This window comes from Dermacentor andersoni, chromosome 10 (assembly GCF_023375885.2).
Source record: "Dermacentor andersoni chromosome 10, qqDerAnde1_hic_scaffold, whole genome shotgun sequence".
Lineage (NCBI taxonomy): Eukaryota > Metazoa > Arthropoda > Arachnida > Ixodida > Ixodidae > Dermacentor > Dermacentor andersoni.
Genome location: NC_092823.1, coordinates 15,722,674 through 15,735,830, shown reverse-complemented (window position 1 = coordinate 15,735,830; position 13,157 = coordinate 15,722,674).

Below are 13,157 nucleotides of genomic sequence, written 5' to 3'. Positions count from 1 at the left end.
AACTAGAACGTTTCGCATCAAAAAACCGCTGCTACACTGAAAATCTGACAACAGAAAACACAGCAAATATGACTTAAATACTGAAAGGAGGTGGCACAAAACTACACTAAGAATTACAAAAAGAACCGTATGATAGTGGTTCAACAGAAGAAAACGAGATGTTTCACGATTGCGTTGACGTCGTCGAGGAGGACAGGATGACCAACAGCCTAGCTCGCTCAACGATCACTGCACTATACGTGAAAACGCAACTTTAGGGTAACATCATGGCATAGCGAAAGTAGAGCAATGCGCTAGGGTCACGCGACCTTGACGTCAATAATCACTTGCAATATGAACGTGTAAGCTGTCAAAAATATTTTCAACGTCACCGCATGCGACGCAAATACATTTATCTTAATTATGAATTTATGTATGAGAATGCATCACTCTACCGTTCTCGTGCGCAACAGTGTCGCAGCGCAACCCAACAACATTGCGCGCGCGCGTGTCGCGTTAGCGCCGAGCGCGCGCGTCATGAAGCGCGTGCCTGTCATCATTGTTGCAGCTTAGAAAATGAAACTCATGACCACAAATAACTAAATTTGCGCATTCACCGCCATGCGAAATCGACGGTGTGCGAACGACTAACCAGATTCTATGTACAAGTATACGTTTCGAACTGCGTTTATTGTTTTCACTTTTTCTCTGTTATTAAATGTTTTTCATCATGCTATATGTCTTATGTTACGTGTCTTTCTTTTTTTTCGCGCTCCCTTCATGCCTTCTACATAGAAACTCGCGTTTTGGCGGTAGTTCGTCTTCACCCTCGCCATGTTGTATCGTGGTGATTCGATGATCAATACCACGAAGAATTACCATGAGCATATGATGGTGCAGGCGGCCAAGCAAATTTCGCGAAGACACTGAAGCGCCGAACGTTTAATTGGGCAGCTGGAAAAATATTAAAGAATGAACATCATCAGGAATTCACGTACAGTGCACACAAATGAAGGAGTCATGCCGCCGTAGAATTTCCTTTCGCAAACTTTCCGTTTTCCCTTCATTTGGAGCTTCAAACCTCGGGTTAAGCCACATGGATGTTCCCGCCGCCACCGAATACTTCATTATTAATTAAACCAAGCGAATAACTTGTCCTGTCAAGTTTGTTTTATTCTTGGGTTTTCTTCCATGAGTGCATGACCATGTCCTACTTATATTGCCCCTTTAGATGGAGCTGTTGTGGCTGCAACAGCTGACTGAGACGTTGTTGTTGATGTAGTGATTTGTGTTCATTGAATAAATCATATAATAATAATCTTTATTTGCACTGTACAGTGCGCAGGCGAGTGGCAATGATCAGATTTGCCTCTTCTTTTTCACCGGTTTGTGTTTTTATCCTGCCATATCTGTCCTGCCTCATTGACGACTTGCTGAAAGTAATAAGTTGTCCCATGTCCTGGAATTTTGGACATTCCCCGTGCGACCATCTTTCCAACTTCACCGCTGTGTACCTGTGTAAATAAATGCGCCGCATATGAAAAGAAATTCAGAAGGCGGCCCAAATTCCAACTTTCCATTAGCAACACTGAGAGGGCACGCGCCGTTTTATTAACATGCGCATTTATGGTACTTGGTCCTAACATCTTTGCTGCATTATAGCGGTGTTTTGATTAGGAATAAAGCACTTGTTGAAATTCTGGCGTTCTTTTGAGATACCATTTTTAATATTGCAGCCAATTGAGTTACGCTAGTCCATTGCGGTGGAGTTCAAGAGATGGTCGCAGGGGCGATGTTCAAAATTCTTGGCTATGTTCAGCCCAATTTCTTTCCTGACTTTTCGAACTCTAGCTGTGTCTAGCCCTGCGATCCGTTGTCTGGATTCTATATCATGTTAGTGAACTGTGCATACGCCCCCTGCCTCGCGTCTCGGCGAGGGTCCTATCATCATCATCATCAGCCTAGTTACGCCCACTGCAGGGCAAAGGCCTCTCCCATACTTCTCCAACTACCCCGGTCATGTACTAATTGTGGCCATGTTGTCCCTGCAAACGTCTTAATGTCATCTGCCCACCTAACTTTCTGCCGCCCCCTGCTACGCTTCCCTTCCCTTGGAATCCAGTCCGTAGCTCTTAGTGACCATCGGTTATCTTCCCTCCTCATTACATGTCCGGCCCATGTCCATTTCTTTTTCTTGATTTCAACTAAGATGTCGTTTACCCGCGTTTGTTGCCTCACCCAATCTGCTCTTTTCTTATCCCTTAACGTTACACCCATCATTCTTCTTTCCATAGCTCGTTGCGTCGTCCTCAATTTCAGCAGAACCCTTTTCGTAAGCCTCCAGGTTTCTGCCCCATATGTGAGTACTGGTAACACACAGCTGTTGTACACTTTCCTTTTGAGGGATAGTGGCAACCTACTGTTCATGATTTGAGAATGCCTGCCAAACGCACCCCAACGCATTCTTATTCTTCTGGTTATTTCAGTCTCATGATCCGGATCCGTGGTCACTACCTGCCCTAAGTAGATGTATTCCCTTACCACTTCCAGTGTTTCGCTACCTATCGTAAACTGCTGTTCTCTTCCGAGACTGTTAAACAGTACTTTAGTTTTCTGCAGATTAATTTTCAGACCCACCCTTCTGCTTTGCCTCTCCAGGTCAGTGAGCATGCATTGCAATTGGTCTCCTGAGTGTAAGCCAGACGAGTAGCAGGTAACAAAAAGCACTTTATTCCGAAACGCAGCCGGGTATATAAGAAGCGCTGCGATAAGTAGGGGGCGTGTTGCACATGCGCACTGGTTGACTTCCAGGCATGATATTGCGATCCAGTACATCTTCCCTTCTTTGGGAGAAAAAAAAAAAGAAAGAACAACGAAGGAACATTAAGAACATTTTCATTTCCAAACAAGGATCGCTTTGCTATTTACGTTCAGGAAGTGGATAACGTTGCGGCTCTTGGCGTACCCGTTCACTTCTTCGAAGTGGGGCTTGAATTGCGTCTGCTTGCGTACTTGGCACAGCCTGTCTTCGGGTTTCTGCTTGTGATTCAGCAGGCTGAGCAGCATCTGTGGCCCTGAGATGCTCTCTCGTACGGCGTAACTGCTGTCCACTGTCTGTAGCCACTAAGTAGGATCGCGGTGGCCCTGCAGGACCAATTACCATGGCCGGAGCCCACGTTCTGCTTTGGGTGTCGTATACGGACACTCTGTTTCCGCTACGAAGGTCTGGCAAAGCTCGTGTCGTTCTGTTGTAGTAGGAACGCTGTTTATGTCGTATTTCTTGTAGTCGCTGACTGACTGCTTCCGTGGGTATCGTCTTGGGCTCCAGGTGACAGTCGAGAACCGGGAGTTGGCTTCTGGTGTGACGTCCCATGAGCCTTTGAGCTGGCGACTGCAACTGTTCGTCCCTCGGAGTATTCCGCCACTCCAACAACGCACTGTAAAATTCAAGGGTAGAAAACGGGCATTTCTTTAGCAGATGTTTAGCTTCCTGAACGGCACGCTCTGCCAAGCCGTTGGCGCGCGGATGGTACGGGCTAGAAGTGGTGTGGCTGATATTAAATTGACCTGTGAATGCTTGAAATGTTGCACTGTTGAAAGGAGGGCCGTTGTCAGTGCACAGTTTGGCGGGAATGCCATGTGTCGCGAAGATTTCTGCACTTGCGTTGATCACAACAGCAGCGGTAGTCCGACTAAGCTTGCGAACCTCGAAGAAAAACGAGTAGGAATCTACCACTATAAGGTAATCATTGCCTTCGTGGTGAAAAAGATCGACCCCAACAACCTGCCATGGCAAACTCGGTAGTTCGTGGCTCAGCATGGGCAGCCTTGCATTTCTTTTTTTGTACTTGTCGCAAACAGCGCATGACTTCGCTACATCAGAAATGTTGGCGTTCATGTTTGGCCAGTACATTACCCGTCTTGCTCTCGCCTTCATTTTGTCTTCGCCGCAGTGTGCAGCGTGGAGCAGGCCGAGAACTTCCTTGCGTTTTGGAGGAATTACAAGCTTGTTGCTTCTGAGAAGCAGCCCATCCTCGACGTGTAGCTCATCACGGTAGCTCCAGTATGGCTTTAAGGCATCCGGGAGCTGCTGCTTGCTTTTGGGCCACTCTGTACTCGCGTAACGGCAGAGTTCGGTCATGAGGGTGTCCTTAGCAGTCTCCGTTCTGATACTGAGCAGCTGTTGATCTGAAACAGGTAACGAAGAAACAACATTGACTTGAAAGTGCTCTGTTTCATCCACCAGCTCTGTTTTGCAAGGAAAGCGTGAAAGTGCGTCGGCCAAAGACAGTTCCTTTCCTGGTTTGTATATCACGCTGATAGGGAATCTTTGAAGCGTGAGGCGCATGCGTTGAAGGCGAAGAGGGCAATCGCAAAGTGGTTTCTTGAAAATCGATTCCAGTGGTCGGTGGTCCGATTCTACCGTGACTAGTGGTTGACCGAGTATGTAGTCCTTGAATTTCATGCAGCCATGAACTATGGCTAGGGTTTCCTTTTCAATTTGTGCGTACCGCTGTTGTGTGGCAGTTAAGGAGCGGGACGAATATGCAATGGGGTGGTCATCTTGCACGATGACTGCTCCGACACCGTACTGGCTCGCGTCCACGGACAGTTTCACTGGCTTAGACTGGTCAAAGTATGCTAGGACTGGTGCTGTGGCAAGACTAGCTCGTAACTTTTGGAAACTGTTTTCCTGCACTTCTGTCCACGTCCAAGCGACGTCCTTCTTAAGTAGCTCCCGAATAGGTGCAGATGCGACTGACAGGTTTGGGATGAACCGAGATACAAAGTTTATCATTCCAAGGAACACTTGAAGCTCCTTACGGTTCTTCGGCGGTGGAACTTGCATAATGTCGTGAACTCTGTCTGGGTCCAGTGACAGTCCTTCAGCGGTGAGGAGGTGGCCCATGTAACGTACACTGGCCTGCAAGAATTGGCACTTCTTTTTATTGAGCTTTAGATTACGTTCCCTACAGCGTTCAAGCAAGGCGGTGAGGTTCGTGTCGTGCTCCTGCCTTGTCTTTCCCCAGACCAATATATCGTCCATTACGACAGCTACGCCAGCCAAGCTTCCAACGACCTCGTGCATGGCGCGTTGAAAAACCTCTGGTGCTGATGTGATGCCGAATGGCATGCGCAGAAATCTGTACCTTCCGAACGGCGTGCTCATGGTGCAAACGCGCGAACTTTTTTCGTCGAGGGTTATTTGCCAGAACCCTGACGCGGCATCGAGGGTAGAAAAATACTTGGCTCCTTGCAGCCGCGGCAGTACGTCTTCCAATGTAGGCATATGGTAATGCTCCCGCAAAATCGCCTTGTTTAAGTCGGAAGGATCCAAGCATATGCGTATCTTATCCTTTTTCAGTACTACGACCATATAGCTAGACCACGAGCAGGGCTCTGTCATCTTTGCAATGACGCCATCGCGTTCCATCTCATCGAGCTTCGCTTTCACGGGCTCTTGGAGGGCGACGGGAATTCTCCTCGCTGGTTTTATGGTTGGTCGTACATCGGGCTTCAGCTGTAGGCGATAGGCGATGCCCTCAAGTTGTCCTAGACCCTGGAAGACGTCTTCAAAGCCAGATATGAGGATCTCGGACACTTCGTTGACGGCATCTATGCGTTTTATCAGGCCCAGTTTCTCAGCGACGTGTCCGCTTAATGTAACTGGTACATCTTGGACAACAACAAAAAACGTAACCTCGGTGCTTCGAGTCTTATTAGACACGAGCAGGTTTATCTTTCCGATTGCTCGTTCTGTGTGGCCGAAAAACGTACGCAATGTTGCGTAACAGTTCTGCGCAGGCGCCGCGGACAACTTTCGAAAGACCGTTTCTGGCATAACACAACAGTTCGCCCCTGTGTCTATCTTACGTTTGGTCATGATACCAGCCACATTTAACACTGACACCCAGTGCTCGTCACTCGTGACCGCTTGAACTTCCAACGCTTGAAGGAAGTATGTCTCGTCGCCAGCCCCATCTTCGTCACCAATCATTTCCACCTGTCGCACATGCCGTCTTTCTGGCCGTGTTTTCGAGCTTCGTGTGCGGCATACACTAGCAAAATGGTTTCGGCCATTGCAATTTTTGCAATACCTCCCTATTGCTGGGCATCTTGCCGCTTTTTGATGTTGTAAGCCACATTTCGGGCAGGTGGCAGTCTTTACTTTACTTTTATAGCGTCAATGTTGATTTCCGATTCAAAAGAAGTGCTGCTGCCCTGGCTGCCTCGTATTTCAGCTACCTGTTCTTTGCTCTGTTCTTTAGCACGGCAGATCTCAACCGTTCTTGCGTAGTTCGGATTTTCAGAAATAAGTCTCTGCTGCAGTTCTTTGTCTCTTATTCCAAGGATTATTCTACTACGTAGAAGTCTATCTTCAATCTCGCGAAATTCACAGTGCGCAGCTAGAGTCTTCAGTTCTGTGAGCCATTCGTTAAATGACTCGCCCTCGCGCTGGTTCCTGGAGCCAAACCGAAACTCGTTGTAGGTGAGATTTGTAACTGGTCTGTAATGTTCTTCGAACTTCTGCATTAATACTTTCCGATCATTCTTCTGCTCCTCGTTTTCAAACTTGAAGGTGCGGAAAACACGCCTTGCATCTTCACCGATAGTCATTAAAAATGTAGCGGTCTGAACATCTTGGGGCTGTAGGCTCAGCCTTGTCGCTGTTGCAAAAAGTTCGAACTCACTTTTCCAGATGTTCCAGTTGTGGAAAATGTCGCCAGTAACGTCGAGCGGCTTGGGCGGTGGTAGCAGAGTCGAAGTCAACGTTGTGGCTTGTGGTTCTCGTTCCGGATGAGCCCTTGTCTCGTTCATGGGAATTAATACTGCTGTTAAGCTGGGATCCTATGGCAAAACTTGCCGCACGGGCAGGAACTAACTGCCGTGCCCACTTCTGACACCATGTAAGCCAGACGAGTAGCAGGTAACAAAAAGCACTTTATTCCGAAACGCAGCCGGGTATATAAGAAGCGCTGCGATAAGTAGGGGGCGTGTTGCACATGCGCACTGGTTGACTTCCAGGCATGATATTGCGATCCAGTACACTGAGTTACTAAGCAAGGCAATATCATCAGCGAATCGCAAGTTGCTAAGGTATTCTCCATCAACTTTTATCCCCAATTCTTCCCACTCCAGGCCTCTGAATACCTCCTGTAAACATGCTGTGAATAGCATTGGAGATATCGTATCGCCCTGTCTGACGCCTTTCTTTATAGGGATTTTGTTGCTTTCTTTGTGGAGGACTACGGTGGCTGTGGAGCCGCTATAGATATCTTCCAGTATTTTTACATATGGCTCATCTACACCCTGATTCCGTAATGCCTCCATGACTGCTGAGGTTTCGACTCAATCAAACGCTTTCTCGTAATCAATGAAAGCTATATATAAGGGTTGGTTATATTCTGCACATTTCTCTATCACTTGATTGATAGTGTGAATATGGTCTATTGTTGAGTAGCCTTTACGGAATCCTGCCTGGTCCTTTGGTTGACAGAAGTCTAAGGTGTTCCTGATTCTATTTGCGATTACCTTAGTAAATACTTTGTAGGCAACGGACAGTAAGCTGATCGGTCTATAATTTTTCAAGTCTTTGGCGTCCCCTTTCTTACGGATTAGGATTATGTTAGCGTTCTTCCAAGATTCCGGTACGCTCGAGGTTATGAGGCATTGCGTATACAGGGTGGCCAGTTTCTCTAGAACAATCTGACCACCATCCTTCAACAAATCTGCTGTTACCTGATCCTCCCCAGCTGCCTTCCCCCTTTGCATAGCTCCTAAGGCTTTCTTTACTTCTTCTGGCGTTACCTGTGGGATTTCGAATTCCTCTAGGCTATTCTCTCTTCCACTATCGTCGTGGGTGCCACTGGTACTGTATAAATCTCTATAGAACTCCTCAGCCACTTGAACTATCTCATCCATATTAGTAACGATATTGCCGGCTTTGTCTCTTAACGCACACATCTGATTCTTGCCTATTCCTAGTTTCTTCTTCACTGTTTTTAGGCTTCCTCCGTTCCTGAGAGCCTGTTCAATTCTATCCATATTATAGTTCCTGATGTCCGCTGTCTTACGCTTGTTGATTAACTTAGAAAGTTCTGCCAGTTCTATTCTAGCTGTAGGATTAGAGGCTTTCATACATTGGCGTTTCTGGCAACAGCCGGCGCAGCCAGATCCCTCAGGGAGCCCCATCGACCTCCGGGCTGGTGGGCGCAGGGGTCTTGCCCTCCAAGGCGGGACTCTCTCGGGAAACATCTCGCTCGCAAGAGCACGTGTCCGGCGCCTCACAAGAGGCAATGGACACAACACCTATCCTCAAGGCGCACCAAGCGCCTAAGGAGCGTCGAGGTTCCCTCGAACGCTTCAAAAAGAGTAAAACCCCGGTTACAGGGCCTCGAAAGGGCTCTGTAGTCTAAGGCATACCTTACGTTTCCATACACACAGCACTTATTTACACTCAATATGGATACACAAATTATTCAATGGAACGTCAGAGGTCTCCTTAAGAACCTTGATGACGTGCAAGAACTCATACAAAAACACAATCCAAAAGTGCTGTGTCTACAGGAAACTCACTTAAAACCACAACACACAAAATTCCTCCGACCGTATGTCAAGTTCCGCAAAGACCGCGATGATGCTGTCGTGTCATCAGGCGGTGTTGCCATTTTTATTCATAAAAGTATTTCCTGTCAGCGTTTAGAGCTACAAACGCCCCTTGAAGCAGTGGCGGTTCGAGCTGTTCTTCTAAATAAACTCGTCACCATTTGCTCGCTTTACGTACCCCCACACTACAAATTAAACAAACAGGAATTTCAGTCATTTATAGATCAACTGCCAGAACCTTATGTTGTCCTTGGCGATTTCAATGCGCACAGCTCCCTGTGGGGCGACTCTCGTATAGATGCGCGAGGTCGTCTTGTTGAACAGTTCCTTTTTTCTTGTGGTGCGTGCCTTCTGAATAAGAAGGAAGCCACATATTACTCTCTAGCAAACAGAACCTTTTCTTCAATCGATCTCAGCATAGTCTCTCCTTCTATTCTGCCCGAACTCGAATGGGAAGTTACAAAGAACCCTTATGAAAGCGATCACTTCCCCATACTAATACGAACACCTCAAGAAAACGAATATCCACCACAGGCGCCTCGGTGGAAGATTGAGACTGCTGATTGGGACAAATTTCGAACTCTTACTGGTATCTCATGGCATGACATCTCCTCGTTAGAAATTGATGCAGCTGTGGAGTATTTTACAGCCTTTATAATAGATGCCGCATCTAAATGCATATCACAAGTAAATGGCCTGTCGTGCAAACGGCGTGTTCCGTGGTGGACCGACGATTGTAGGATCGCACGTAAAAAACAGAACAAAGCGTGGGGTTTGCTACGCGCTTCTCCCACTGCAGAAAATCTTATCCACTTTAAAAAAGTAAAATCCGAAGGCAGGCGAACCCGCCGACAGGCCAGAAGAGAAAGCTGGCAGAAGTTTTTATCGGGCATCAACTCGTACACAGATGAGGCCAAAGTCTGGAACAGGGTTATTAGGATAATAGGGCGACAAGCGCAATCACTCCCTCTGATAAACACACAAGGCGATACCCTGCAAGATCAGGCAGACTCACTTGGGGAGCACTTTGAGAGCGTCTCGAGCTCAACCCATTATTCTCAGTCCTTTCTTAAATATAAACAAACAGAAGAATGTAAGCGAATAATTAGAAAATCCACACAGAATGAACCCTATAACCGGCCTTTCAGTATTGCCGAGCTGAGAGCTGCCTTGAATACATGCAAAACCACTGCACCGGGACCTGACAGAGTCATGTATGACATGATCAGAAACTTACATACTGACACGCAATTTACACTACTTACACTTTTCAACACTCTGTGGGCTGCGGGATACCTCCCATCTACATGGAAAGAGGCGATTGTGGTTCCTGTCCTGAAGCAGGGAAAAGACCCCTCCTTAGCAGCAAGTTATCGCCCGATAGCTCTTACCAATTGTCTGTGTAAGCTCTTTGAAAAAATGATTAATCGCAGACTCGTACATTTCCTCGAACTCAACAATATACTCGATCTCTATCAGTGTGGCTTCAGACAAGGGCGGTCAACAAACGATCACCTTGTGCGCATTGAAGGAAATATCCGTGATGCATTTGTACATAAGCAGTATTTCCTATCGATATTCCTTGACATGGAAAAAGCTTATGACACGGCATGGCGTTACGGGATTTTGCGAGACCTGTCCGAAATGGGCATCCGTGGAAATATGCTGAACATAATCGAAAGCTATCTGTCAAATCGTACCTTCCGTGTAAAAGTCGGTAATGCACTGTCACGTCCTTTTACGCAGGAAACTGGTGTACCCCAGGGAGGCGTGCTTAGCTGCACTCTCTTTATCGTTAAGATGAATACACTTCGTTCTTCACTGCCCCCAGTCATTTTTTATTCCGTCTACGTAGACGATATACAGATAGGCTTCAAATCCTGCAACCTTACAGTATGTGAAAGGCAGGTACAGCAGGGCTTAAACAAGGTGTCCAAGTGGGCAGACCAAAATGGATTTAGAATTAACCCGCACAAAAGTACTTGCGTTCTCTTCACAAGAAAGAGAGGCCTGGTACCTGATCCCTGTATAGAACTGGGTGGACAACAAATTCCTGTTAACAAAGAACACAAATTTCTAGGTGTTATCCTTGACTCCAGGATTACCTTCATTTCACACATAAGATGTCTTAAAGCAAAATGTCTAAAAACCATGAACGTACTTAAAGTTCTATCCCACACTACATGGGGTAGCGACAGGAGGTGCCTGTTGAATCTGTACAGGAGCCTAGTTAGATCACGGCTAGATTATGGTGCCTTAGTATATCACTCTGCTGCACCAAGTGCATTAAAAATGTTAGACCCCGTTCATCATCTGGGTATCCGCCTCGCCACTGGCGCATTTAGAACAAGCCCCGTTGAAAGTCTATATGCAGAGTCAGACGAGTGGTCACTACATATTCAGAGAACATACATCAGCTTCACCTACTTTCTTAAAGTGCGCTCTAATAAGGAACATCCGTGTTTCACCACAGTAAACGACTTAACGTGTGAAACACTCTTCCGTAACAAACCCTCCATGAGACTTCCTTTGTCGCTTCGTGTAAGAGAACTTAGTGAAGAAATGGATGTTCCAGTTCTCGAACATCGCTTAATGGCTCCTGCTAATCTATTACCGCCCTGGGAGTGGCAGTTGATAGAATGTGACACATCATTTGTAAAGGTCTCGAAGCACGCTCCTGAGCTTGAAATTGCTATGCATTTCCGAGAGCTTCAATCGAAGTACTCCTGCTACGAATATTACACAGACGCGTCCAAATCCCATGCTGGCGTATCCTACGCTGCTGTTGGTCACTCTCTCTCTGAATCTGACGTGCTGAACCCCTTAACGAGTATCTTCACTGCAGAAACATATGCCGTACTGTCTGCAGTAAAACATATAAATAAATTAAAACTCGACAGAGCAATAGTATTTACAGACTCGTTAAGCCTTGTAAAAGCGCTGAACTCTTTACAAAAGCATACAAATCCTGTTTTCATAGAACTTTACTCGCTCTTATGCAATATTTATCTATCACACAGACACGTAGTAATATGCTGGGTACCTGGCCATAGAGGAATCGAGGGAAATGTGCTTGCTGACGAGATGGCCAAATCAATGGCATCGCAGGGTACTCGTTCTGGTGCAGTCCCTGCTACAGACATGAAGCCTTTCCTCAGAAACAAACTGCGAAGCTACTGGCAACGCTTGTGGGACGCAGAAACGAGCAATAAGCTTCACTTAATTAAGCCTAAGTTAGGTTTCTGGCAGCCAACAACGAAAACACGAAGAACAGACGTCCTATTCACTAGACTGAGAATAGGACACACATTTGGCACTCACAATTTTCTCTTGACCGGTAACGAGCCTCCAACCTGTGGTAGATGTGGCGACCGGCTGACCGTCCTCCATGTCTTCCTGGAGTGCCGGGAAGCCGAAAGAGACAGGAGGAAACATTTCCCGTTTGCATACCGCCATTGTATTCCCCTGCATCCGGCTATGTTTCTTGGTGAAGAACCGCTTTTTAATACCAAAGCAGTCCTCGCTTTTTTAACAGATGTCGTACTACATGTTACAAGCCCATTCATTTCTTAGCGCACCCTCTTTCCAGAGGATATCGCTAGGATAGATTCTCTGTATAGCACATGCCTCTAGGCCCTTGCGTTTCAAGGGCCCTGGTGAGGCAGTAGTGCTCTAGACAATATTATACATCTAGACAATCACATATTTTATATATTGCATCATTCTTTCTCAATACATTTTTATGTTCATAGTACACGCCAATAGTCATTCCCATAATTTTATTACTTGTATATTTTATGAATTTGCATCAACTCTTTTAGGCCCCTTTACAGCCACGGCGCATTAAGACCATAAAACCCATCAAGCACTGCGAAATCATTAATCATTAGCATGGCGCTCTTTGGCCACATCTGGCCCTTGCGCCATTAAACATCAAATATTCATTCATACATTGGCGTTTCTTGATCAGATCTTTCGTCTCCTGCGATAGCTTACTGGTTTCCTGTCTAACGGCGTTACCACCGACTTCTATTGCGCACTCCTTAATGATGCCCATGAGATTGTCGTTCATTGCTTCAACACTAAGGTCCTCCTCCTGAGTTAAAGCCGAATACCTGTTCTGTAGTTTGATCCGGAATTCCTCTAGTTTCCCTCTTACCGCTAACTCATTGATTGGCTTCTTGTGTACCAGTTTCTTTCGTTCCCTCCTCAAGTCTAGGCTAATTCGAGTTCTTACCATCCTGTGGTCACTGCAGCGTACCTTGCCGAGCACGTCTACATCTTGAATGATGCCAGGGTTCGCGCAGAGTATGAAGTCGATTTCATTTCTAGTCTCACCATTCGGGCTCCTCCACGTCCACTTTCGGCTAACCCGCTTGCGGAAAAAGGTATTCATTATCCGCATATTATTCTGTTCTGCAAACTCTACTAATAATTCTCCTCTGCTATTCCTAGAGCCTATGCCATATTCCCCCACTGACTTGTCTCCAGCCTGCTTCTTGCCTACCCTGGCATTGAAGTTTGCCCATCAGTATAGTGCATTTTGTTTTGACTTTACCCATCGCCGATTC